This window comes from Dendrobates tinctorius, unplaced genomic scaffold, assembly GCF_039654945.1.
Source record: "Dendrobates tinctorius isolate UK_male_01 unplaced genomic scaffold, ASM3965494v1 ptg000113l, whole genome shotgun sequence".
NCBI classification, from domain to species: Eukaryota; Metazoa; Chordata; class Amphibia; order Anura; family Dendrobatidae; genus Dendrobates; species Dendrobates tinctorius.
The window spans coordinates 15,186,225-15,203,210 of NW_027361781.1; positions in this window are offsets into that span (position 1 = coordinate 15,186,225).

Sequence of the window (16,986 nt, forward strand, 5' to 3'; positions counted from 1 at the left end):
TGTGAAAAATCACACAGAGACGTTAACTAGAGTAGACAAATTTTTAGTTTTGCCTTTTCTTTTTGTTTTGCTTAAAGGCAAACATAATATTGCCATAAGAAAAATTTGGCAATAGGCAAAATGACCCTTTGTGCCTTCTTTAACTTGTAAAATTAACATTACATAACAAAACAGCAACAAAGATTAGGCAATAACAACATTGCTGCATGACTAATTTAAACTAGATTTGCAAACAAAAGGTGAGCTCCATCACCAAAATAAAGGCAACAAGATAACACTCACATTTCCTCATAATGTTTTCCAATCATACAAATATTCCACCATGACAGGCAAGGCTACCTCACAGCTTTCAGACAGATATTACCTGTCTGTAGAACAGACAATATTTAAGCATGCTATACTGGAAAGGATGAAAATACAAAACTCACTTGTTAACACAGAGAGAGAGCGTGATATTCTGAATGCTGGTCGCCTTGAATTTTTTTACTACAGATTGCTAACAAAAAAGGTGACTACTTAACTAAGGCGAGCACGCCTTTCCTAGGCGTTAGCAAGTGAGTAGTGTATTTTCATCCTTTCATTTTACAGTATAGCGCATTTACATATTCTCTTTTCTACACACATGTAATATCTGTCTGAAAGGCGTGAGGTAGCGTTGCCTGTCATGATGGATTGTTTCATATGTTTGGAAAACATTGTTTAAAAATGTGAATGTTAAATTATGTTCTAAATGTTGGTGATGGAGAACACCTGTTTTTTCATTTCTATTAGGAGCACCAGTTAAAACTCACTGGACATCTCCACCCATCAGAATCATAAATCCTCATAGGTTGGGGAAGGGGAACGTGGAAGAACAGCCTGTGGGTGCTGCTGGACATTGTGGCCAACATCGCCCTGTGTGGGGCCATACTATGGCCCATGATGCTGGAATTGTCCTGCCTCCTGGGACTGTTGGGAATACTGGCCAGAGTAATGCTGATGGTGAGGGGCTTCTTGTTAGCTCTGGTAGGCCCGTGGCTCATACCCACCAAGATAGCCAGATCGTCCCCAACCAGGTTGGGACCAGCCTCCAACACTGGGTGGGTACAAGTGGCCATATTGGTGGGGTTGGCTTGAGGAAGACATTTGGTGCTGCGGTATAGACGGTTGGGTAGGGGGAGGAAGGGGTTGAGGTGTTGGCCCCCGTATTGGGGGCTGTTCAAGGATGGGTGATGTGGCAGCAGCAGACCGTCCTGGTGGTGTTGTCTGTAGGCCAGCCATTGTGTTGTCTTGTGATGCCTCATCTTCAGCCATCCTTCTTGTAGGGGGAGAAGATGGGCCAGCCACCTCATCCCCTACAGGATCTATTATGGGCTCTGCCTCTGAGGCCGTTCCTCGATCCGTAAGGTTGGATTGAGTTCTGTTATGAAATAGAACAGAGGCAAAAATACATCAATATTTTTGTCCCTGTAAAGTATTTGTGTAATGTATTTGTGTAATGTGTTGTGAGGTATGTACTTACGGTCTCAGATCCAGAATTGGGGTGAGGAAGCTCAGCCGGTCATAGTATATGTATTTTCTTTTCACATGTCCAGCATCCCCACTCCTGGACCGCTGCTGGCGTTCCCGGCGGAACTGGTCCCGGATGCTTCGCCAGCGTTTCATCACATCTTCCACTGCAATGTGACAGGAAATATTGTCAAAATCACATATTTGAGAGGTCACATTTTCTAACAGTAGTCTAGGCATGGGGCCTTCTGGGGTGTGCGTTCTACCCATGGTGGCATATGTAATTGGGCAGATACACAGGGTCTCATTAGCTACACTTAAACTAATTTTATTGGCTAGGAGGATGAGGAGCTTGTGGCCTAACCCCAAATTATGGCTGTGTGAAGCCACGTGTCACATCCAAATGTAACGGCCTCATGAGGCAAAAAGTACATGCACAGGAAGGGGGGTGCTGATTCTAGATTCATTTTTTAGCGCGCGCTAAGGTTAATGATGTTTTTATGGTTGCACTTACGAATTTTATGCTGCTCATCACGTGGTCGGTGACCAAAGTCATGGTACAGCTGGCGACAGATGCGCCTCCATGACGCCTCCTTTCTTGTCCGGTTAGCATAATTTGCAACGCGTGGGTCCCATATTTCAGGACGCTCCTGCACCAGCACAATGATCATCTCTACATTAATGTATGTGGACGCCATGCTGCTGCTGTACTCCGTGGAGGCGTACTTCCTGGATGTCTGGAGCGCTTTTTGAGCTCATTTGCATGTCAAGGCTTCCTGATGATGGATTGGCCCATTTCCTGTCACCAGCCAAAAGACCTGCGTATTGCTCGCAGGTCACACGTGTGTTCCGTGGGTAATCCGTATTTTTTGCGCACCCATAGACTTGCATTGGCGTACTACGGGCGTAGTACGCTGACAATCGTAGCATGCTGCGAGTGGCACGGAGCGTAGGATACGGATGAGAAATATACGGCTGGTGCGAGTGACCCCATAGAGAATCATTTGTCCGTGTGTAATGCGTGCTTTTAGCGCCTCTCACTCGCCCGTATTCCTCGCCAGTGTGACTCCGGCCTTAATGTTATTCACATTGACATCACTTTGAAACATGATAAGGTTTTAACACTAGGGGTTAGGACCATCCCGAATTTGGGTACACCTTGATGCTGGTGTGATGGCTTTTATGCTTTTTTTATCAAATGTATTGTTTACTAAGTACCCTAGCTATTTTTATGCACTATTGCTTTTACTCATTTACTTACAACAGGGTATACTGTATGCTCATTTGTGTCTTAGGTTTTGTTCAGACCCAAACCTTGACCTATTTCAGCTGCTCCCAGCAGTGATCCAGGTTATTTATGACTTAACCCTTAATGTCGAATGACGGACACAGTCACGTGATCGGGGGTCGGCGTCATGTTGCCCTGACAACCAGAGGTTTCATAGAGACCTCTATGTTGTTGCAGGCAGATCGCTTCGAGCGCCGCCCGGTGGTCGGTGCTAAAAGCATAGCAGTAAATCTGCTACATATGGGCGATCTGCTCATCGCCCATATGTAGCAGAGCCGATCGGGTTGCGCATGCTTCTAGCCTCCTATGGAGGCTATTGAAGCATGCCAAAAGTAAAAAAAAAAAAAAAATGTTTAAAAATAAAAAAAAATTAAAAAAACCTAAAAGTTCAAATCACCCCCCTTTCGCCCCAATGGCTCTGGAAAGAAGGGGAGGGAAAAATGAAAATGCAAAACCAAAAATGCCCCTGGTCGTTAAGGGGTTAAAGGGTTTTTCTCAACTTCAGGGAAGGATATTGTTAGAGAGGGCTTGTAAAAACAAGCACTTTTGCAGTTTACTGCTTATTAAAATTTGCAGTCGTTATTGAGATGTTAACATTGTCTTGCTTAGGAGATCAACCAACCCTGATGTCTATCTTGCTGTACCAGACCGAGTTAGGAGGTGGCAGAGATCCTGTCCAGCTCCAAAACAAGTGCTTACAAGTTCAGTAGAAAAGAGCTTGTAAGCACTTAACATGTTCTGCCATCTAGCAGCAGTGGTCGGTCTCCACAGCAACAAGTTGTAAAGAAAAGAAAAATGTTACTATCTCAAGAATGGCTGAAAAATTTAATAAGCCGTAAATTTCAAAATTGTTTGTTTTCACAAGTATTCTCTGAAAAATACCCATTTATGAAGATGAAAATAACACTTTAACCCTATATTTATCAACATAACCTCATCCATCATTAACTTACTGATTCTGTTTATCCGGGGCTTCCATTAGGGACTGAGTGGTTTCCACAAGTCCTACTTCTGGCCGCCTACAACAATTAAGATGTCCAAGGAAATGCATAATTGTTATAGAAGGTCATATATAAGTTATTTTTTACGAGTGAACTGATGTGTAATGATGGCGCATTAACAAGAATTAAACTGAAGATATAAATTTATACAAAAGAGCTACAGGACCTCATTTATTAAATCTGTCCTTGTTGCTCACAGCAACCAATCACTGCAAAGCTTTCATTTCTCAAACTGAGTTAGGAAAATGAAAGCTGTGCGTGTCACGATGACCCGTCCTGTGTGACGCGACCCGCAGGCCAGTAACTGAAACTACAAGATGCGGCACGTGATACTGTCCTGTGTGACACGGCCAGCCGGCCGGTACTACAACAACAAGACACGGGGAAAGGGGAAACAGTTACAACAGTGGGCCCCGCGATAGGGAGAGGGGACGTGGAGACCTCCTGCACTCCCCTGAGTCAGTGTCCCTAATGCTCCTAACGTTCCCTATGCCGGTTCCGCACTGGGCGCCGATCAGGAACCTGTCGCCCTAGCACACCCTACACCTATCCCTTGCTAGGGAGCTGGGTGGCGCAGGCACTGGCCCCACCGCTGTACTAATACACACTAAGGAAAAACACAAACAGGGAAACACCACTTAGCTTTACTCTGTTGCACTTGCTCCTGGTAACAGAGTCCACCACCAGAATGCAGCTCTCCTCCTGAATAGCTGCCACCAAGCTCTGTCAGAGCGACAAGGAAATCCCCTCTGACTCCCTCCACACCAGGGCTAAGACAGTGCTGCAAGGAACGCTCTCCAGCTCCTTCCTCCACCAAGGATGGTTGAAATGAACACTATCACCAACACTGATTGCAACACCTGTGACTCTTTTATAGCAGAGCCAGAGCAATCACACCTGCATTATAATCATGTGCACTAACTAAAGAAACCAGAGTGCAATGACGCTCACCACCACTGGCGGCAAATTTAGAACAAAAGATACCACAGTGCAATAATCCTAATGGCCACCGGGGGCAAAAAACAAACTTAAGCACAGCTTAAGAAAAAACCTGTGCTTTTTATCAATCCTGATCCAGCATGGATCATGACTGTGCGCTGATTGGTTGCTATTGGCAGCAAAGATGCTTTTCTTTGGGACAGTTTTGATAAAGTTTTGATAAATTCTTATCTGCTTCGTCGTCTTTTAATGGATTTTGGACACACGGAATTAGTTTATCTGTGGGAAGGTTATATGGACACGGAATGATTTTCAGTCGAAAATAAGTAAAAAGAAACTGTGTAGATAAGAATCCGTCTTGGTTGCCCAAATCAACCAATCACAGCTCAGCTTTCATTTTATTAGAGCAATTTTATAAATGAAAGCTGAACTCTGACTGGTTGCTATGGGCAACAAAGACAGATTATTATTTTTTTGGACAGTTTTGATAAATGAAGCCCGTTGTGCTGCCTTAAAGGGAATTGAGAAAGACCAATTTGGCAGTAATAGGAACTGACTCTACTACCTGCATGGGGAGCAGTTCCTTACACATGTTTGGGACCTTGGTCCTCAGAACTGACCTCCAGGACCTGTGCATACAGAAGCCTAGAAGTTACCACTCGACGGCCACTGCAGGTGGATTCATCTTTGGCCCTTGTGGAACACTTTAACTAAGAACTAATCTACAAATACAGTCATAATTAACTAACATTGATTAATGTAAAGGAGACTTGTCATTTACGAGGCATAGACACTCATGTAAAGGAGTGAGAAGATGGCTGACGGCCCCTTATGACATTGCTGTTGTGATTTTTTTATATGATGATACACCATACTGAAGTATTCTTGTATGTTGGTGTTTGATGCGATTGTTTAATATATGATTAATGCCTCCTAATGCATAAAAGTGTGGAAAGTGAAAGCAGCATTATAGGAACATGATAAAGAAAGGCTTACAGTTTGCCAGCCCTGAAGATGGGAGGCGTATTTGGGAGTAAGGCTTGTTTCACACTTCAGTTTTTCGACATCAGTCAAAATCCGCCAAATTTTGAAAATGGCGGATCTTCTTTTCTTTTGGCGGATCTGCCGTTTTTTCCCATTGAATTACATTAGTGGCAGATTTTGGCGGATAGTCGTCCGTTATGTCCGCTATTCGGCGGATCCGCCAGATTTTTGGTGGATTCTGTCTGAGGTGGACGGACTTTGTAACGTTTTTTGTCTGCGTCAAAATGGCGGATCTGCCATCATCCGCCTTTCAATAGAATGGCCGCCTATGGGCGGCGGATCCGCCATCATCCGCCATTTAGCGGAATCCGCTGGCGGAATCCGCTTTTTCGCACTGAGCATGCTTAGAAAAAAAGATACTTTTCCAGACAGTCCAAAAACTATATAAGGTGGGCTAATTGGGCCCAGACATCCGGCACCAGCAGCAAGACGGAAGAGAGACGATACCAGACACAGTCTGACAGCCAGCAAGCATCTGCCAGCATCCAGAGGCCTGCCACCAGAAGCCAGCACCTGCCAACAGTAAGTCAGGACCAAGAGGCCTGCCACCACCGAGCCAGGACCGAGAGGCCTGCCAGTGCCAGCACCAACAGCCTGCCAGCAAAGATGCCTGCAAGTTTGAGTATAACCTATGTGTGTGGCATTTCTGTGTGTGTCTGTGGCTTGCGTGTGTGTACTACCTGTGTGTGTACTACCTGTGTGTGTGTGTATACTACCTGTGTGTGTACTACCTGTGTGTGTGTACTACCTGCGTGTGTGTGTGTATACTACCTGTGTGTGTGTGTATACTACCTGTGTGTGTACTACCTGTGTGTGTGTACTACCTGCGTGTGTGTGTGTATACTACCTGTGTGTGTGTGTGTGTATACTACCTGTGTGTGTACTACCTGTGTGTGTGTACTACCTGCGTGTGTGTGTGTACTACCTGCGTGTGTGTGTATACTACCTGTGTGTGTGTGTACTACCTGTGTGTACTACCTGTGTGTGTGTGTACTACCTGCGTGTGTGTGTGTGTACTACCTGTGTGTGTGTGTATACTACCTGTGTGTGTACTACCTGCATGTGTGTGTACTACCTGTGTGTGTACTACCTGTGTGTGTGTGTACTACCTGCGTGTGTGTGTGTACTACCTGCGTGTGTGTGTGTACTACCTGTGTGTGTGTGTGTACTACCTGTGTGTGTGTGTATACTACCTGTGTGTGTACTACCTGCATGTGTGTGTACTACCTGTGTGTGTACTACCTGTGTGTGTGTGTACTACCTGCGTGTGTGTGTGTACTACCTGCGTGTGTGTGTGTACTACCTGTGTGTGTGTGTGTACTACCTGTGTGTGTGTGTATACTACCTGTGTGTGTACTACCTGCATGTGTGTGTACTACCTGTGTGTGTACTACCTGTGTGTGTGTGTACTACCTGCGTGTGTGTGTGTACTACCTGCGTGTGTGTGTGTACTACCTGTGTGTGTGTGTACTACCTGTGTGTGTACTACCTGTGTGTGTGTACTACCTGCGTGTGTGTGTGTGTACTACCTGTGTGTGTGTGTATACTACCTGTGTGTGTACTACCTGCATGTGTGTGTGTACTACCTGTGTGTGTACTACCTGTGTGTGTACTACCTGCGTGTGTATGTGTACTACCTGCATGTGTGTGTGTACTACCTGCGTGTGTGTGTATACTACCTGTGTGTGTGTGTGTACTACCTGTGTGTGTGTACTACCTGCGTGTGTGCGTGTGTGTGTACTACCTGCATGTGTGTGTGTACTACCTGTGTGTGTACTACCTGTGTGTGTACTACCTGCGTGTGTGTGTGTGTGTGTGTGCGTGTGTGTGTACTACCTGTGTGTGTGTGTATACTACCTGTGTGTGTACTACCTGTGTGTGTGTGTACTACCTGCGTGTGTATGTGTACTACCTGCATGTGTGTGTGTACTACCTGTGTGTGTGTGTGTACTACCTGTGTGTGTGTGTACTACCTGTGTGTGTGTACTACCTGCGTGTGTGCGTGTGTGTGTACTACCTGCATGTGTGTGTGTACTACCTGTGTGTGTACTACCTGCGTGTGTGTGTGTGTGTGTACTACCTGTGTGTGTGTGTATACTACCTGTGTGTGTACTACCTGCATGTGTGTGTGTACTACCTGTGTGTGTACTACCTGTGTGTGTGTGCGTGTGTGTGTACTACCTACATGTTTGTGTGTGTATTTTTATTATGCTTTTTTTTTCATAGTTTACTTGTTTTATTTTTGTTGCATGTGTACTGCATTTTATTTTCATACTACTGTAATTTTATTTGAATATTTCAAAGTGTGCTATGATTGCGTGTTGTTTGTATTGAATGTGGTGTTACTGGTATTGTATCTGGTGTCACTGTAGCATGTGTTCAGCGATTTATTTGTTTTCATGTACTGTGGTATTTGAAATAAAGAGCAGAGTAGCTCCTACTTGTCAAAAAAAAAAATGAAAACAAAAAAAATTATAATAAATAAAAACTGTTTCCAAAAACTGTCCGTAGTATCATTGTAAAACCAGGTAACGTTAAGTGTGGGTATACGTGCAATACCTAAACAAGGTCACATTAAGTGTGGGTATACGCTCACTGATAGATTCTCAGTTAACTCTGCATCAGGGAATTACACACATGCAATACCAAAACAAGGTCACTTTAAAGTGTGGGTATACATACAATACCAAGGTTTTTTTTTTTAAAAGGGTAACACAAGGTTTAGGGTTGGGAAGGTTGCGCAATTCACATATCAACATTCAATTTTTTGGGGTGGTTTTTCAATCAAAATATATCTGAAATTTTTTTTTTTTATCTTATTACAAGTGTGTTTATATTTGCAGATCCATTCACAAAGAACCCGCAAACCATACTGCAGCAGACCCGCCAGGCCGCAGCAGACCCCCCAGGTCGCAGCAAACCCAGAGAAAAGAGTTAAATTTTAGTAAGTATAAAGGCCTGAAAGCTTTTGTTATCCTTTGTATAGTAGCTTAATAAGTGTCTTTATACTTGCAGATCAGTTCAGGAAGGACCGCAAACAGGACCGCAGGAGACCCGCCAGGCCGCAGCAAACCCGCAAGCTAGGCCGCAGCAATAATGTCTTCTTCTGGGAGCTCCCCCTCACATCATCAGCGAACTAAGGTTATATAAATAATGGGGGTTTTTTTACTCTTATTTTGCACAATTTTTTTTTTTTAACAATATATGCATGTATTATGTTTTCACAGGAAGCTGAATCTGAGGAGCTTCCAGGAGGAGACATGCAGGGTGGAGAAATGCAAGGAGGGGGCGCGCAGAGTGTAAGTTTAGCAGATACAAACACTTGCCAACATAATGCTACACCCAACACAAACATTCATCACAGCACACACAATAACTCCACATCCATCCAACCACATAACTTTTTTTTTTTACAGTCTTCACAATCCGGTGCTCGCACTAGAGCGACTCCCAGGACATCCCAGCGTCGTTGAGGTGATGCTTCTGGTGGTCGGCGAACAGTAAGTAACCCTTTATTTGGGTGATTGATTAATGAACCTCATGTGTCTGAATTTAATATTCCTTTTTTTTTTTCACAGGTTTCACAGTGTGCTCCCCACAGACCAGTAGAAGAGGGGATGATCATCAATGTGGACACCCTCATCGAGGCTGTGCAGCCGCGGGAGCCGCTGTGGAACATGGCAAACCGCTACCATGCCGACCAACCAACCACCCGACGGCTATGGGATGAAGTGTGATCGGAGGTTATAGAGAACTGGGAGGAGCTCGATGCGAGGGCCAGGGATTTTGTGCGTAAGCAGTCCAGTTTCAGTAACTTAATATTACAGCATGTGCAGTGTTGAATATTAACCACTTTGTTTTATTTTTCCTTTTTTCCTTCACAAGTGACAGGGTTATCACACGGTGGCGGTCACTCAGGGATCGCTACAAGAGGGACTTCAACAAGGAGATGCAGGCCCCGAGTGGATCGAGAGGACGCAGGAGCAGCCGGTATAAACACTACAGAGCCCTGTCGTTCCTCCGGTCGACGATTGTGAGCAGAAGGTAAATATTCCACACACCATTTCTGTAGTACAAATGTTTACATGTTTAACCTAATTTTTTTTTCAGCGTGACCAAATGAAATATCAATATATTAATATATCTTTTTTTTTCTCTTTTATAGCACCATCTGCAGCACTCGGGAGCCTGCTTCTGAGTTGCCTCCCTCTGGAGGGATCCCTTCGGAGACCGCCACCGGGGACCACATCGAGGTATCCGACCCCTCTGTACCTTCCCTCTTATCTCATCCCTCTTTCCCATCCACCAGTACTGGAGCAGCAGGGCAGTCTTCATCACATGAAGCTGCAGGTGACGATTTACAGTACCCTTTACCCCACCCCTCTGGCACTGCCGCAACATCTCTACCAACCTTTGGTTCTGGACGGCAGCATCTGAGAGGTCAGGAATGGATGACTGTCTGACTGAATCTGAATTCAACCGTCCAGAATGCATTCTGAATTTTGGGGCAATAGTTAACTTCTGGGTTGAACATGATAAATCAAAATATCATGGAACTCAGAAGTTATATGGAGTGGATGAATTCAGAGTCAAACCAGGCGCCGAGACATTTTTTTTTTCAGTCAGTTGTCCGGCAAATGGAAGATTTAAATCCTCACCTACAGATGCATGTGATGCAAGCATGTCACAATGCTCTAGTGACTGCAGTATCCCAGGCCTCCCAATCTACCCATGCACATATTCCATCACCTCATTCCACCGTCCATCCTCCCTCCGTCCATCATTCCACCGTCCATCCTCCCTCCTTCATTCCTCGCTCCGTCCATACTCCCTCCGTCCATCCTCCCACCGTCCATCCTCCAACCACTCCTCCTTTCTCTAGTTCCCCATTCCATTCTTCCCAGTACCTTCCTTCCCCAATGCATTATACTCCAATGACCTCACCCAGCAACACCTTCAATGTTCCTACAAACCTCCTCTTTCCATCAACTCCCAACCCAACCTCATGTTTTAAACCCCCTTTCCACTTCTGATCCTCACCAACTTTGTTCCCAGTCCCCCCCCCCCTCGATGTGATCAACCCTGTTAACCCCTCTGATGAGATCTCCACCCAACAATTCCGGCATTTGTAAATTTGTTAAAGTCAAAAAAATAAATTAATTTTTGTTTCAAAACAATTTTATTGTGTGGATTAATTTTTTTCTTTAGTGTTAAGTAAAAAAAAAAAAACACCAGTGGTGTGGAGGTTAAATACACAACACTTGGGTAAAGGTAATACACAACACTTTGGTAAATGTAAAAAAAGGTTAAAGGTACACCGGTGGTGTACAGGTATATACACAACACTTGGGTAAAGGTAATACACAACACTTTGGTAAATGTAAAAAAAAGGTTAAAGGTACACCGGTGGTGTACAGGTATATATACACAACACTTTGGTAAATGTACCATAACTCTGAAACAAAAAAGGAAAAATTAGAAAAGTTTTTCTTATACAAAAAAGGAACCTTGGTATGAAATAACCAAAAAAAAAAAATTATATCTTGTCATCGTGCCAGTCAACTCTTCCTTCTGTTGAAACAAAATAATCAGCAAATGTGTCCCTCATTTGTGTCATTGACACAGTACTCCGAACACTTGTCTGGTGATAATCCCACAAGGTGGTTTCACAAACATTTTCTTCCATGGAAACAGGTACCTTTGAAATTACAAAATTGTGCAGGATGACACATGCCTTCACCACCTCATCCACAGTCTCAGTTTTCATTTTAATGGCAGCTAACAGCACTCTCCATTTTGATGTTAAAATCCCAAAAGCGCACTCCACCGCTCTTCGCGCTCTTGTTAATCGATAGTTAAAGGTTTTTTTTGTGTGTGTCAATCCATGACTTCCATATGGCTTCAGAAGATGTTTTGACAGTCATCTCCAACACACACAAATGGCATTGGTGGGCCTGTTGTTCCAGGGAGTGGTCTTGGAGGTGGGAATTCAAAATTGTCTCCATATAAACGACAGCCCATTGCGGACATCTTGAATACCTGAGAATCATTGGATCGACCATACGTACCAATGTCGACTGCATTAAATTTGCATTTTGAGTCTGCAATGGCCATCAGTACAATGGAGAAGAATTTCTTATAGTTGAAAAATTCAGATCCGGATCCAATGGGTTTCACAATTCTTATGTGCTTCCCATCCACTGCACCAACACAATTCGGAAACTGGCAGATTTCTTGAAAGTTGTCACCAATCTCCAGCCACCTTTCCTGTGTTGGCTGTGGGATGTACTCCTCCTTTAGACAATCCCACAATGCCCGGCAGGTCTGTTGGACTATTCCAGAGATTGTAGATATCCCAATCCGGAACTGGTAATGGAGGGAGGTTAAGGATTCTCCAGTTGCCAGGAATCTGTTAAAAAAAGGGTAAAAAGAAAAATTAATGCAGACTACAAGCAATAACATGACAATAAAAGTATGCAGAATCTAAAAACTTTAAAAAAAAAGATAACTTACCGAAGGGTCACCATCAAACGCTCCGCCGGTGATATCCAAAAGCACAAGTACGTGTCCCTTCTCTGGATTTGCGCTCCGACACACTCCACCAAAATTTCAAACAGGTCCTGTCTCATCCGCACATAATTGAAGAACTTGTCCGGATTATCCCTCATTTCCAGATAAAGTGTCGAAAAAACTCCAAGGGTCAATCTCTGTGCATTTATAGGATGAATCCACTGCCGTCTCGTCCTTCTTCGACACAGGATTCGCAGTCTTGTTTTCTCCCTCTGCAGAGCAATAATTGCAGAACGATTGCATTGAAAATCAAAATCCACACAGAGGGTGTTAATATTCGCTATTACTCCTTCCATCTCTGCCTCTATCTCTACAACCTTTCAAAGATATTGTTTTACAACACCATAGATATAATTTTCCCCTAGTTTCCAGGATCCAATCACGTTTGGGAGCAGTTTCCAAGAGTAAATCATATTTGGGAGCATCCCATTTTGGAGGTGTGGAAAAACTGATCCGTCAGAAAACGGACCCAACGGATGGCAAAAACGGATGCCAGCGGATGGAACGGATTCGGTTTTTGACGGATCCATATAAAAATCTGTATAGCGGATCCGTCAAAAAACGGATCCGTACCATCCGCTTGCATCCGTTTTGCCACATTTTAGCGGATCCGCCATCTTCAAAATTTGGCGGATTTTGACTGATGTCGAAAAACTGAAGTGTGAAACAGGCTTAAGGGCAGTTTCACACGTCCAGATAATTCCGGTACCGGAAAAAACGGAGCTATCCGTGTCCGTGTGGATACGAAAGTCATGTCCGTGTGTACCATCCGTGTGTTATCCGTATGCTGTCCGAGTGCTGTCTGTGTAGTCAAATAATTGGTTTCAATATTAACCCTATGACTCCTAAAAACGCACACAGACAGCACATAGATGGCACACGGACGCCATCCGTGTGCAGTACGTGTTTACACGGACCCAGTGACTTGTATGGGTCCGTGTGATCTGTGCTGTTACACAAAAACGGACATGTCAGCGTATTTTGCACACGGACACACGGTCCGTGAAAACACGCTGACATCTGCATAGACACATTCATTAGAATGTGTCTGTGTGTGTCAGTGTCTCCGGTACGTGAGAAAACTGTCACTACACTGTAATGTATAATAATTAGATCTGTCCCTTTAAGCAAGCCAGACTTATGGGACTTGGAGGGTGGAGACAAGAGGGATGAGAAAGGAAGTTTCAGTTTCACTTCTGGTAGCATGGGAATGCAAGTGTTATGCTGTGTGCTGGAGGACGAAGAATAAAACATATCTAAAGTTTAATACATTGAATTCGTCATAACGTGTGGATATTACAACTGGCGACGAGGATGGGATATAATCACCTACTGCTGTGAGTACGGACTCTATTTTACCGCTTCACACGCCAGCACCACTGAGAGACTCTATCATGGCTGACTACTTGCACACATTCCCACAGTTTGATATGACTGATGTCATTAATCTCTCCCATAACTGGAGAAAATGGCTAAACAGATTTGAGAATTTCCTAGAAGCCATGGACATAAAGGAGGAGAAAAGAAAGAGCTTTGCTCCTGCATTGTGCAGGCACAGGAGTCTATGACATATACAGTACGTTACCTGCAGCAGAAACAGACACATACAGCAACTGCACTAAAGCTCTCACTGGCTACTTCAACCCCAAACAGAACATCAGATATGAAAGATATAAATTCAGGATTGCCAAGCAGCTTCCAGAAGAGTCCATAGACACTTATGTCACACGGCTGAAAGAGTTAGCACATGGATGTGCCTTTACAGATGTAGATGATGAAATCCTAACTCAAATAATTGTCACCTGCTCGTCTAATAACCTAAGGCGTAAGGCTCTGCAGCAGGATATCTCTCTACATGATTTGCTCAAAATGGCCCGTGCTATAGAAATAGCAGATCATCAGGCCACCGTAATGGAGAATGGGGATAAATTACATGTGCATAATCTCAAACAGAAAAATTTACCAAACAAGCCCAGAAACAGAAGAAATGTTATAGATGTGGACAGGATTTCCCTCACCAGCAGAACAAATGTCCAGCTATGGGACAAACCTGCAGTAAATGTGGAAAAGGGAATCATTTTGCAGCTGTTTGCAAATCAGCGCACTACAAGCCTCCGCTGCCTATGACAAAATCTGCAGATGTAAAAGTGATAAATCAGGACACAGAAGAAATATCTGCGACTGAGAACTATGTGTTCACTACCTCTGTCACTGGTTCAGTACAGTCTCCCTGTGTTACACTCTCAATCTGCAACACTGACATTACCTTTACAATAGATACAGGAGCTTCAGTGGATATCATAGATGGCACTACATATGAACAATTGAAAACAAGGCCAGTCTTACAACAAGTGCAGACTAAAATTTTTCCTTATGGATCTAAAACACCTCTAGCTATAATGGGACAATTTGATGCTGAAATTAGATATAAAGAAAACAGGCAGAAAACCACTTTCCAAACATTACAAGGATCGGGAGGATGTCTTCTCAGCTATCACACTGCCTTGGAGCTAGGGCTCATCCAGATTATTCATACCATAACTGACCCTGCGGATATGGATGTACAAACTATGGTGAACAGCTTTCCCTCCCTATTTATTTGGTTTGGGAAAACTAAAGGACTCTCAAGTACACCTTCATGTGGATGACAATGTTCGTCCAGTAGCCCAGCCTCACAGGCGTATTCCATTTCACCTGAGACAGAAGGTAGAAAAGGAACTCCAATTGCTCATGGATGAGGACGTTATTGAAACTGTTACTGGTCCCACTCCGTGGGTCTCTCCACTTGTGGTAGTTCCAAAACCAAAGACTCCTGATCAAGTGAGACTGTGTGTTGACATGCGCCTGCCCAACACCGCTATCCAGAGGGAAAGACATATCTCACCTACGATTGATGACATTATTCATTTATTAAATGGAGCCACCGTCTTTTCAAAGCTCGACCTCAATAAGGGATATCATCAATTAGAACTGAGTCCAGAGTCCCGATATTTGACCACATTTTCCACCCATGTGGGCCTCAGAAGATACAAAAGATTGACTTTTGGAGTCTGCTCAGCAGCAGAAATTTTTCAGGATGCAATAAGGAGTGTCATTCAACACATCCCAAATGCCTTTAATTACAGTGATGACATACAGTGGGGAAAAAAAGTATTTAGTCAGTCAGCAATAGTGCAAGTTCCACCACTTAAAAAGATGAGAGGCGTCTGTAATTTACATCATAGGTAGACCTCAACTATGGGAGACAAACTGAGAAAAAAAAATCCAGAAAATCACATTGTCTGTTTTTTTTTTCATTTTATTTGCATATTATGGTGGAAAATAAGTATTTGGTCAGAAACAAAATTTCATCTCAATACTTTGTGATATATCCTTTGTTGGCAATGACAGAGGTCAAACGTTTTCTGTAAGTCTTCACAAGGTTGCCACACACTGTTGTTGGTATGTTGGCCCATTCCTCCATGCAGATCTCCTCTAGAGCAGTGATGTTTTTGGCTTTTCGCTTGGCAACACGGACTTTCAACTCCCTCCAAAGGTTTTCTATAGGGTTGAGATCTGGAGACTGGCTAGGCCACTCCAGGACCTTGAAATGCTTCTTACGAAGCCACTCCTTCATTGCCCTGGCGGTGTGCTTTGGATCATTGTCATGTTGAAAGACCCAGCCATGTTTCATCTTCAATGCCCTTGCTGATGGAAGGAGGTTTGCACTCAAAATCTCACGATACATGGCCCCATTCATTCTTTCATGTACCCGGATCAGTCGTCCTGGCCCCTTTGCAGAGAAACAGCCCCAAAGCATGATGTTTCCACCACCATGCTTTACAGTAGGTATGGTGTTTGATGGATGCAACTCAGTATTCTTTTTCCTCCAAACACGACAAGTTGTGTTTCTACCAAACAGTTCCAGTTTGGTTTCATCAGACCATAGGACATTCTCCCAAAACTCCTCTGGATCATCCAAATGCTCTCTAGCAAACTTCAGACGGGCCCGGACATGTACAGGCTTAAGCAGTGGGACACGTCTGGCACTGCAGGATCTGAGTCCATGGTGGCATAGTGTGTTACTTATGGTAGGCCTTGTTACATTGGTCCCAGCTCTCTGCAGTTCATTCACTAGGTCCCCCCGCGTGGTTCTGGGATTTTTGCTCACCGTTCTTGTGATCATTCTGACCCCACGGGGTGGGATTTTGCGTGGAGCACCAGATCGAGGGAGATTATCAGTGGTCTTGTATGTCTTCCATTTTCTAATTATTGCTCCCACAGTTGATTTCTTCACTCCAAGCTGGTTGGCTATTGCAGATTCAGTCTTCCCAGCCTGGTGCAGGGCTACAATTTTGTTTCTGGTGTCCTTTGACAGCTCTTTGGTCTTCACCATAGTGGAGTTTGGAGTCAGACTGTTTGAGGGTGTGCACAGGTGTCTTTTTATACTGATAACAAGTTTAAACAGGTGCCATTACTACAGGTCATGAGTGGAGGAAAGAGGAGACTCTTAAAGAAGAAGTTACAGGTCTGTGAGAGCCAGAAATCTTGATTGCTTGTTTCTGACCAAATACTTATTTTCCACCATAATATGCAAATAAAATGAAAAAAAAACAGACAATGTGATTTTCTGGATTTTTTTTTCTCAGTTTGTCTCCCATAGTTGAGGCCTACCTA